This window comes from Chinchilla lanigera, unplaced genomic scaffold, assembly GCF_000276665.1.
Source record: "Chinchilla lanigera isolate Chin_1 unplaced genomic scaffold, ChiLan1.0 scaffold00026, whole genome shotgun sequence".
NCBI lineage: Eukaryota > Metazoa > Chordata > Mammalia > Rodentia > Chinchillidae > Chinchilla > Chinchilla lanigera.
In genome coordinates, this window is record NW_004955427.1 from 580,684 (window position 1) to 593,347 (window position 12,664).

Here is a 12,664-nt window from a genome sequence, read left to right on the forward strand (position 1 = left end):
CGGGGATATAGCTCAGTGGCACAGCACCCGCCTGGCAAGTACAAGGTCCTGAGTTTGATTCCCAGTACAAAAAAAAATAAATAAATAAACAACAACAACAAAAAACCCAACCCAGACACAGTGCTAAGTGCTCCATATGCTGTATACCAGGCTTTGTGTCAAATGCTTCTTAGTTAAAAATCACAGAGACCCTGTAGGGTTGGTGCAGTTAATGCTATGCCCATTTTGTAGTGAGGAGATAGACTATACCAAATGTTATAACACATTGACTTGCACCTGTATTTTTCCTACCTCCAAAATCTGTACATATATGCAGTGTTTTAGAAATTGAGCAATAAAATCCCTTAGTTGTTAAGAGCAAACAAATTCTGAGGCCAAAAGGAGTGAAAATTTACCAAAATTTACAGTGAACCTGATGCCAAATACTAAAGATATACATTTATTTCTACAATAAATCATCACTAAGATTAAATTATGTTGAGCAGTCTGCTTTTCCATAAATTGTACAAAAACTGTTTGGAGCTAAAGTATCTAGGGTCCTTTTTGACCTACAAGTTTAGAAACCGGAAGCTCTACATTAGAATCTTTGAAATAGGTGACCATTGTGATTACCTAATAATTGTAAGTGCAGGGATGCAGGAGCCTGCTTAGGGGTGCTGTCTGGGGCTCTTCTAACTCAGAGCCGTATCACAGAAATACATGGGAGCACTTCATATTGGTCACATATTGAGCAGGCCGTTTCCTAGGTAAAAACTTCAGTATGTAAAATTTTCTCTCTCTGCAAGTTAAAAGAGTGGTACTTGAATAAGTGATACTAAACGGTGCTATGTGGACCTAGTTGTTTGGGAATCTCTGAAAGGGATTCATTCAAGTAAGTTTTACTAGAATGATAATGCTATACTTCCTGAAAATATTAACAGGCATCAACCTCAGAGATATAACATCTAGGGTAATTCAGCAAAGGTGTGATTTGTACATCAACATGTACACTGCAGGCTTTCAGAAGAATATAAAGTCCAAGTGCTATAATTGTGTCAGGAAGTAGGGCCAAATGGTGAAGGGAGAAGTTTGCTTCTCCTCCTTCAGGAAGCTTTCCAGGTTAGGGCTTGAGTTATCAAGTTTGGTTAGCTTATTCTTGTCCTACAAGTTGCATCCTCCTTTGAGATTCCTTACAAGTAAAACTAGCCATGTTGCAGACTGGTGATGGTTTTTATCCATCCTAATACACTTGCAGAGGAGCTTCTCTCTGACAGCTGGCTGTTGCTAGGCTAATGGACTGCCTGAGTTTATGGACATAAATGGTCTGTGGTTAGCTCATCGGTTTTGGCTTAGCATCCTCCTGTAAAAAACCCTTTCACTTTTTAAAAGTCTCAATCAGTGGTTTTGGCATTGACTTGGTCTATTTTTTGACCCTAAACATTGATTCCAGCACCTGGAATGTAGAGATTTTCAGTTATGTAGTGTTATTATTATTAGATTATTTATCTTCAGTCATACTGTGGGGAAGTTTTATGTTTGTTATGTTCCTTCACACGGGAAAAAGATACTTTCTTCAATTGGGCAGCATAAAAGAAACACCATCATTTTGAATATTAGGAAATGAAAATATCAATGATTTTCTAGAAATTATTTACATGTTAGGATAATAAAAAGTGGAAAAAAACTTTGAAAACAACCATGATCTTTACTTTTCTTTTTTTTTTGCCTTTTTGAAACAGGGTCTCGCTGTGCAGTTCAGGCTGGCCTCGAACTCCCAATGATCCTCCTGCCTCAGCCTCTCAAGTGCTGGGGTTACAGGCATGTGCCACTGCGTCCAGCATACATTCGTTATTTATTTTTGTTTCTTAATATATTTTTACCTATTTACTGGGTTATTCCTTTGGATTATTCATTTTGTCTGAGCAAACCTATTCCTTAATATGTTCACGTTTGTTTTACTTTTTTTTTTTTTTTGTATTGGGAATTGAACTCAGGACCTTGCGCTTGCCAGGTAGGCACTTGTGCGACTCAGCTATATCCCCGGCCCCTTAATATCCTCATCAATCCAAATTGTTTATAATTTTCAACAGGCTAGCAACATCCTGGCAAGCCATGCTCAAAGCCTTAGCAATATCTTTGACCAGTTTCTCAAGTTTTGTTCAAATTATTCAAAATTCAGTGAAACTTAATCATTTATCCTTTAAATAACTTGTGTATTCATTATTAACCCTTGCTTTTTCAGTGCCATGTCACAATCTTGGTCCTTTCCCTCAGCAAATCTTTTGTTAATAATATTTCTTCTTTGATTCCCTTCAGTGATAATCCTTAAAACTGCTAATAAATTCCTTGACCACAGGAAATCCACGTATTTCCATGAGTTTAGAGGCTATTAAGTAGGACTGGGGATAAGCGCAAGGTCCTGAGTTCAATTCTGGTACCAATAAAATAAAATAAAATAAAATAAATTAAAAAGAAAAAGACTATTAAGTGACATTTGTTTAATACAAAAAAAAAAAAAAAGGTAAAAGTATAGCTGAAAGGTTAAGGTAAATCCTGCCCCAGAAGTACTGTAGGGGAAGGCTGAGGCATGGCAATGTGGCAGAGCACTTACGCACAACCCGCCAACGAAGGAGCCTTGTTAACTGCGGGTGCAGCCCGGAAGCGCTGGGGCTGAGGTGGGATCCAGCCAAGCCCCGCACCCAGTACCGGTCATCTGACTGAGAACACACCAAACCTAGCACCAGATAAAAATCTAGCACAAAGCCAATTAATTGATTGGGACAAATAAGAACCTGGAAAGCACCCACCACTATACCTATTCGTCTTTTTTTGTGCCGTTTTGTTTTGTGGCAAAACCGCATACTTTTTAGTGTTCTTAGTTTCTTGCCCGGCCACGTTAATCCATCCTCTGGGCATTTTGGGTTTTGTTTTCTTTGTGGTCACCTTTGCCTTCCAAACTGGAAGAGTGCCCTACCTATCTTTTCGTAGAGTCAGCTTCACTTGATTGCCAGTAGTGTGGGACTTCACATCGTGTACAGAAATGAAGTAGACTGTGAAAAGTAACCACTTTGTTCTCAGCAGCTGGCATGTGAGCGCCAAGTGTCCAAGGGATGCATCCAATGCGTGTAGTTAAGAAAACACTCCCTGAATGTGGAGTTCCCCGAACAGGTATGGAAAACAAGGCGAAACAAAAAGGCAAAAATGCTATGAATGGTAAGAAGGCAGTAATGGTAAGAACCCGATACTTGTACTGAACTTATTATTTTTCTTCTTTTTTTGACTTCGAGAAAGGAGGAGAGGAAGTTAAAGGTAGAGCAACATATGCAGGAGGCTGAACAGAAGGCTGTGGGTTGGAAACTCAACCAAGCTTGATGCAAATGACAAAAGCACTTTAAAAACACATATGTCAAATACTCTTGTAATTCTTTGGTGATTCTGTAATGTTGTAGATTTTTTCTAGCATTGCCATCACCTTAACCTGTTAGCATACCCTGTAACACCAAGGTATGCGTGAGTAAAGTTAATTTTGGGAAAACCATGTAGAAATGATGTCTGGGTTGTCTGGTGTGAAATGAGGAAGCATATGTGAAACCTCAAGATGGTTGTTAGTCGAAAGAGTAGACAAATGTGCTTGATGCAGATGTAACCAAGAAAGCTACCTCCCCTCTTTCCTAGCTGCCATTGATAGAGTTAAATGTTTCCTTCGTCTCTGCATAAAGATCCTTATCGGCAAAGACCTTGACTTTGATCTTTTTATACTCCTTGCATTGTCAATAGAATATGAAACTCATATTATACATTCAAAAAACATCAATTTGAAACTTTGACCATTGTATTTGACACAGAAAAATACTTCCAATATACAATGTGCCTGAAGTTTAGTTTGATTTTATCAAACAAATTTGCCATAATGTGTAATGCTAAAGATTAATCTCTAGTATTGCCTACTATATAATTGAGCTTTATTCACAATTAATATTGTCACTTGCTGGTAAAACTTAATAGACTATCTGTGAACAACTGAATATGAATATACATAAGACGCTATAGTGACTAATGGTTTTGATGTTTTATATGGGAAGAAAAAGACATTTACATTGTGAACAATTTAGACAATTTTGTGTGAGTGCGTGTGTGTGTGTGAAAGCGTTTCAAATCCTGTTTCTTACTTTTGCAGATATAAATATATTTGACTTTCCATCCAAGAAGGCATTGAATTTCTAGTTTCTCCCTATGAATTTGTCCCCTTCCACCCTATTTTCAAATGGTCAATTATTTGATTTCATTTCATTTTAGCAATAACTTACTAACCCGTAGTAAAAGGGCACTAATGCACAGTACTAAATCTCTGTTTCCCACTGAACTAGCTAAGCACCCATGTGAACTCTCTTCCAAATGACTGCATGTGATAGTTTCCCCAATTATTTCACTAACACCAAGCATATGCTCTCAGTTCAGCTGCTGGTATCAGTTTATTTGCTGTTCATTACCCACTAGGAAGATTCACATACTTCAGGTTATCTTATACTACACTTCATATGCAGGCACTAGTTTCTTTGTGGGGATAATTAATGGTAGCTGGCACAACAGACATCCTGAAATCTCAGTGCCAATATAACAAAAATTTAATATTGTTCACATTGCATGTCCAGAAAGAGTTGGTGGACAGTAGGTAGGGAAATTGCTATTTTTTAGTCACTCAAAATAATCCACCCTAATAGTAACTCCCCCAGTTTATAGTTACCCCTGGTCATCCTAAATAGTTAATTGCCCTTTACAGGAGGAAAGGACTGGAGGGGCATGCCAATTCTTAACTCCTCAAGCCTTGATTTAAGAATATTACTTCCACTCATGAATCATCTGCTTTAATTAGTGACTAAGCTGTAACCTAATTGTGTCAGTCAACTTTCTCTGACTGTAACAAGTGCATGAGATAATCAAGTTATAAAGATAAAGGGTTATCTGCCTCACAGTTGTGGAGGTTCCATTCCATGACCAACTGTTACTTTTACTCTGGCCTTTGGTGAAGAAGCGCATCATGGTGGGGAGCCCATGAGAGTAAGGTCTCTAACCTAATGATGGCCGAGAAGCAAAAGGGGTGTGACTGTGGTCCTAAAATCCCTTTCAAGGTCACATTCTCCTATGACCTAAAGCCTCTCACTAGGTGCCACCTCTTACAGATTCCACCCAGTGTGTCCACCTGGGGACCAAACCTTTCACACATAGGCCTTGGGGGGGAACATTCCAAATCCAAGCTGTGGCATGAATTACAAAAAGGGTCAGGAAACACAAGGGGCGTGAGAAATAGCTGGAGAGCCCTGTCTTTGCCCCTGGCAGCTAATGTACTGTAAGAAGATGACTAGGCATTAGTCAAGAATTTTCTGCATGAAAGCATCTGGTAGTTATTAGTTCTGCTCAAAAAATATTCCCAGTTCACTTTCCCTGAAGTGTACTTCCCTGTGTTTCCCGGGAGTTGGAGTGGTCCTGTGCTTCCGCCATTGCTTTAGGCAATTAAATGTTGGACTCTCTAACTGCTGGACTCTTCAAGCCTAGCATCCAGAATGTGTGTACTATTTTCCCATCTGCCTCAAAGCCCAGCAGTGTTTCACTGCCCCGTTAGCCTGGATACCCAAGTGAGCATGACAGTAGCAATCCAGCCAAATTACAGTAGATACGTGATAAGAATGCAAAATAAGTCATAGCTTTAGATCACGAGACTTGGGTGGTTGTTTATTACTGAAATGTATTCCACTCGATTCTGATATTTTATTTTCTCATCTTTCTTTAATGACAGGGAAGGAATTTTTTAACGGATTTCTCTGCTTGTTTGACTCTCTTTTGCTTTGGTACTTCTGCATCGCTTTTCATTAGCGATGACATTCTCAAGCAGTAGAATCAGATTTTCTCATAGTTCCCTGGGTACTACTGAAGTCAGAGGCCACTTACAACCAGGAGCCAGCAGTGTAGGAGAAGCACCACCAGTGGCTCTTCTTAGTTCTGCTTTCCAAGCAACGTTTGTCTGAGGGTTAGCTTTAGCAGAAGGCCCTTCAAACACGAGTCCATTCACTGGCTCACTTCCAGGTTCTCTCCTTTCCTTCTCGTCTCTGTATTGTCCTTCCTTCATCTCATTGGAGGAAACCTCCCTGTCAAAGGATAACAGGACAAAGCATTAGAAAATAAGTGAAATGGCTTCACTGTCAATCTGGATTTAACAATAGGTAGAATTATGTCCTGACAGATTCACTAGATTTGGATTCAAGGAAATTTAGTTTTGAACCTTATTTCTGCTACTTAATAACTATGGGAATTTTAGTTCATTTCCTTCATCAGTAAACGGGGTCAACCTGTGCTGGGTCTTCCTCAGTGTTGTTGTGAAAGTAAAAAATATAATGGAGATGAAATAACTTGTTTTTATTATGTCTTTGCAGTCATCATGAAAACCAAAGGTACTGTTCTCATATAACACCTTCTAATATAACTTTTATTTGTAGTAAATGTTTTTAAGTTTGAAGAAACCTATAAGATAAGTCTACCTGATTTCAGACTGTATCTATTCTCTAGACTTGCTTCCTCTGTACAGGGTGTTTATCATCCAGAATGAAACTTTGTTGAGGCAAAAATTTTGAGAACAAAAGTTTGAGGTAAATACCTCCTATGGGATTTACCCAGTCTAGGTTATGTACCCAGTTACATTTTAGCTTTTGAGCTCTATACAACAACAAAAGAGTAAAGGAAAAGAATTGAATGTACAAAATTATGAGAACTCTGTGTCATTTACCAATGGGTAATATAAGCACAACTAAAATTATAAGCATTTTTTAGACTTACTGTTGTTCTTTTCAGTAGGGAATTGGTAACACTTGTAGGTAGGTCTGAGGCTTGAAGGAACTGTGCTAAGAGTTCTTTTCTGTTCCTTTCCAGGTTCTTGTTTTTCCCATTGCTCTATTACGAATCATCTGGAGACTTTTGTGTCCCTAACTTTACTAGAATGGTCATTTTTCTTGCAATCTCAGAGAATTTTCAGTCTCTCCTTATGAAGGTCTCAAAGACCTTAAATAGAGAGTCTTTACTGATGATTATTTCTAGAGAACTAAACATTCTGTTTTTAATTTCATATAATTTAAAGTGTGTAGGTCTGATCTCTTCCACTGCCCCTTAATATCTACTGCCAACTCTTGTAGGCTTTGCTTCCTACGACACAGGCTGACTCCTGTGGACCACACCATGGGCCGCTCCACCCTCTTTTTTCTGATTGTTTGGGTAGTTTGCCAATGGCAGGGGGTTCTGGGAGGAATGGAGGGAGTGATGTCTTATAGCTTTCCTGTAAGGGCTCCTCTAGCTGGCTGAGTCCTTCCAACGTAGATTCTCTTGAGGAAGTAGGTATGACTGTAGGCTTCTGTATTATGTCTACCCTTATTAATGGCTTAAGTATTAAGCTATTCCTAACCTTTAGATATATGGCTCCTATAATCCACAACTTTGCAGAAAGTCTCTTTATAACTAAGCTATCATGAATTCATTCTATTTTGAACTATACCATCTGTTTTCTCTTGGAACAATAATTCAGTGGATATCTCTATTTAAGTTTACTGTCTATGTTCTTCTTTTCTCTCTTATTGTTGCTGTTGGCACTTTGTCTATGCATGATAACTACTATGCAAGCCTGTTTTGTACATTTTTTTCTATTTACTATTATGTATTTCTGAATTACCTTCATGTTCTCTGCAAAATAAAGGCTGTACTTTTCAGATCTGTAGTGTGTTTCTTTTTTTCTCTTCATTTTTAAATAATTAAAGACATAAAAATGAGCAGAAATAGGTTGGAAAGCTTTTTTATCCTGAAACATTTGAGCAAGTCATTGGTAAGAATCCCTACGATTCCAAATACAGTACTGAATATTTTTTACTGTACAGTGTTCTGTATACTCACAGTAGCACCTCGAAGTCAGGAAACTAACATTGATAAATTACTATAACTTAAATCATAGATATCATTCCATTTTTGCAAATTTTCCTAATTAGGCCCCATATAAAGTAATTTAATACAAGATCAAGTATTGCAACTAGCTGATATGTCTCTGTTATTTCCTAAGATTTTATTTCCACTTTTACTTTAGATTTTTGTCGTGAAACATCTCTAAATTGGATTTGTCAAATGTTTCTTTTTTATTAGATTCAATCTGTGTCTTTTCTAGGTCTGGAATACCATACTACTGATTTTGTACTCTTGCTACATCCAGTTAGTTGGTACCTGCTTTCCATGTATCCTATTTCAGTCGTGTTAACTTTAATCATTTAGATGGTGTTTGGCACATTTCTCCCTTTGCAGTTACTCTTCCACCTTGCCATTGTGTAGATAGCTGAGATTATAGCCCATTCATCATCAAACCTATACTAATTTTATCATCATAATTATTACAAAGATGGTTGCCAAATTGTTGCTTCCTAATTTAATAATTTCTTGTGCACTTATTAGCATTCTATTGTAAGGAATACTTTCCTCCCAATTCATTTTTCACTTATTCATATTAGGATGGACTTATGAATGTCTGTTTTATTCAGTAGGTTATTATTAATACTGACACTTAGGATGTTCCAGATTCACCAGTGAGAGCTCTTTTAAACTGGCTCCATAATTATTTGACTATATACTCAACATAGCAAAGTCAATATTCAAGTTCATCTTTAATTTACCCTGCTCTAACCCTAAGCAAACCATGTCTCTGAGTAGTCTTGGTGTCTTTTAGTAGAGAATAGTATTTAGAAACCAAGATCTGGACTCAAAGATTTGGAAGTATTCTTGTACCTAGACTTTGCAATAGATAAAGCTTGGGAATGAATATATGTATGCATATGTTTTCTATGCATACATACACTCAGAAATATACTAGGTATCTAGTACTACCTCAGAACATATTGGCTTAGAACAGTAGACATTTATTGTGTCATAGTTTCATGCAGAATTCAGAAGTGGGGTAGTTGAGTGGTTCTGGCTTGATGGATTTCATGAGGTTATAATCATAATGTTAGCCAAGACTGTGGTCTTCCTGAGATCTGACTGGTAGTACAGGATCCATTTACAAGATAACTTGCTTACATGGAACTGGTTGTTGGCCATAGGCGGAGGCCTTATTTTTTCATGTTGCTGACTTTTAGATAGGGCTGCTTGAGTGTTCTTATCGTGCTGACTGGCTTGTCCAAGAGTGAGCGACAGCGTGGAGGAAGTATAGGTGTCTTTTATGACATAGCCTTAAAAGTCTCACTCAGTCATTTCCACAGCATCCTATTAATTACACAAATCAACCCTATTCAATATGTGTTATGGCTTGTATTTAGATGTCCCCCCAAAGATTTATGTGGTGATAGGTGGGGCTTTTCAGAGGTGGCTGGATCTAAAGTATGTGGTGCCGGGATTAAGTGTTTGACGCTAGGACTGAGGGTGTCCCCACCTGGGTGTGAGTGCTACCTGCTCGAAGTACAGGCAGACTGGATAGAATATAAGGGACAGAAAGAAAGTTTGCTGCTACTTCTGTTGCTGTCGCTGCCTGCTGCTTCACTGCTTTACTGCCTTCTGCCTGCTGTGAACTGTTTCTCCTCTCTGATGCCCTTCTGGCTTGCCACCCTGCCTGGGAGCCAGCTAACTATGCACTAAAACCTCTATAAACTGTGAGTTTAAATAAACCTTTCTCCTTGAACTTTGGATGTCAGGTATTTTTGTCCCAGCAGTGAAAAATGTAACTAAGACAGGCAGTATAGAAAGAGACTACATAAAATATGAATATCTGGAGGCATGAAAGAACTAAGACCGTTGTAGAGACTACCATGATAGCTATAGCTATATTATGCATGTATGTATGTGTATGTATGTATGTATGTATCTATCTATCTTCTATTCTTACCAATGTCTTCAAATCTAGTCCAGAAACATAAAATCCATTCTAGCTTTTGCCTTCCAAGGACTATAAGAAAGCATGTTCTCAGTATTCCAGTATATTCTCAGTGCAGTCAGTTGCCCGGATCTTTGCCCAGTGGCCACCATCCCGCACATGTGCTCCCCTCACTCATGTGGGCTCGCCTACCCTAGCAGGCATCACCAGCCGCCTCCTTTCCACTCCACAGGGAATAGTAGCTTGGAGAGACCCTACTCACTGGTTTCTGGACTTAAGAAACAAGATAAAAGGCACGGCCACTTTTCATTTTGAATTGTAACTTGGCAATAGGAAGAATTTATAATATTTAGGTTTAGACTACTGAAACAGATGTCTAGATTTAGTGTAAACAGAAAAAAGACCCCTCACATCTATGCAGAGGTCTGAGACTTTCATCTTTCATGTTCTTATTCTCTATCTGAAGAGTTGCTTTTTTAATCTGACAAGGATATTTTACGAGGGATATATCTAAACTTTTTTACTTCTTTTTCTCTTATTTTCCTTTCCCATCCATTCCTGTCCTTTCCTTCCCTGTTCTTTTCACTTCTCATAGCATCCATGCTCTCTCATTTTTTTTCTTTAATTTGCTTGGCTTCAGGCTTGCCAGTGACCTCTACTGGCACACTCAAAAACCCTGCTTCTTCTATAGAGGTGCTCAGGTGACTGTGTGAGCTGAAGAAGCAAAACTCCATTGACACTTCATTAAAAATATGTTAAATTGACCTTTTACATAATTCTTTGAGAGCAGAACAATAGAATTTTTTAAGGTCACCATTATTTGCATGTCTCTGCTGAAGAGCTTACAAGTGACTTGAGGACTTCAACTGGAGAATAAGAAATATGAAGATACAAGGCAATATTTCAAATACATAGTTAATGATGACTCTAACAGTATGCTTTCTCTAAAGCACATGCTGATGAATCACACTGCTCATCATCTCTACTCTTGTCATTCATTTTCCCCAGAAAGTCGGAGTGATTTGCCAGATGAAACATTTCCTGAGAATTATGAGGCAGAAGTTCCAGAAACATTAGAGGGATAAAATCATGCATGAGTAAGCTGTTAAGTAATTATTCCGGGGCTGGGGATTTAGCTTAGCGGCAACAGCGCCTGCCTGGCAAGCGCAAGGTCGTGAGTTCAATTCCCGGTGCCGGGGGAAAAAAAAAAAAAAAAAAAGTAATTATTCCATTATTCTTTTACTATAGGAAAAACAATTTTTTTTTTTCAAGATTCAGACTTGGAGGTTGAGCTTAGTAAAATAACCCAGAAAAATGCATGAGGTTCAGGGAATTTCAGTATGAATGTTTTTCTTTATTCCTCGAGATATCAGTTTGCGATGTTCTGCTTGTGGAGTGACGCCTGGCAGAGGGGACAACACACACGTCAGAGTCGGGATAACGACACCTCCAAACTCAATGATTCTGACACCTCACTTGACAGTCAGTCTGAAGGAAGTCAAGGAGTGACCTATAGAGTTTGCACTTTGGGGAATGCATGTGTAGTAGGGAGCCAGGGAAATATGAGCAGATGAAGTCTTAGTGCACTTCATGATCACTGAAGCTAACATTACACGAAGTTGATATGTCCTTCCAGTTTTGTCCTGCAAAGAATTGACCTCGGTTTGTAAAGCGGCCTACATTTTTTGTTTTGTCTTTGCTTTTCTGAGAGACGGTCTCATTATGCAGTTCAGGTTGGTCTGGAATTCACTATGTAGCTCAGGTTGAGCCTCCTTTCTCAGCCTCTGAGTGCTGGGATTATAGGCATGTGCTACACGGTTGGCTACTTACATTTTTCGAAGTAAGGCTAGTGCCAAATTCTATCTAAAGTAACTTTTCAGAAATCATTGCAGCAAATTAGGAAAAGGATGAAATAAGCAAATGTAAAAGATAAACATTTTAAGATGTGGCAATCAGCATTTTATAGAAACACAGAAAAATTTCTAGATAATACAATATGACAAACATTAACCATAAAGCTAAAATACAAGGAGTTTCCAAGTACCAATTTTATCATGGGCTTTTGTTTATCTGTACTAAAATTTTGTGAAATAAAACCAAAACTAAATTTTGGTCACTATTCTTTATGATTTTACAGAGAAAACAAGAGAGTAACACTTTTCCAGTATGAATTCTGACATTAAAGATTGTTTACTCATCTCAATTTTAGTTTCTTTAGATATATTTAATGTGTTAAAGTGGAAAGAAAAAAGGACATTAATGTAAAGAAAATATAAAGAGATAAAAAGAGCTATGGTCTTATTCTAGGGAGGAATTGAAAAGAAATATAAATTTTTTCCAGGAGTCATTGGGAGAAATTAAAAAAAAAAAAAAGAGTTTTACTAAGATTTCAGGTGAATCATTCTCTTTTTCTTTGACTCTTTATTCTTTTTTTCATTTGTCCTGATAAGAGAGCTAAAAGGAACAAGGTTGACAGAGTTTCCAAATAAGATTTGCAAATAATTAACAAAATTAATTCTTAATTTTTTAACCATATATATATTTGTCTTGGTTACTTTTTTCTCGCTGCTGGGACAAAATACCTGAAGACCAAAATTAAGGAAGGAAAGGTTTATTTTGCTTACAGTTTGTGGAGGTTTTAATCTGTACTAGGCATGATTATAAGGCAGAGTGGCATGTGGCAGAGGGCTGCATCTCAGGGCGGCAGCACAGCAAAGCAGCAAGCCACTTACAGGGGGCGGGGGCGGAATGGGGGAGGAATGCCCCAAGCACTCTCCCTTACATATGCAAACTATCCAC

General features: G+C 38.1%; 1 long non-coding RNA gene across 1 annotated transcript in view; it reads left to right on the forward strand.

Moving 5' to 3' along the window:
* The first annotated feature begins 644 nt into the window (after positions 1-644).
* The window catches only part of LOC106148705, a 27,246-nt gene continuing 15,226 nt past the window's right edge, over positions 645-12,664 (forward strand). The window contains exon 1 of the long non-coding RNA XR_001234357.1: positions 645-746. This is a non-coding gene — a long non-coding RNA (uncharacterized LOC106148705). The remainder of the gene's footprint in view (positions 747-12,664) is intronic.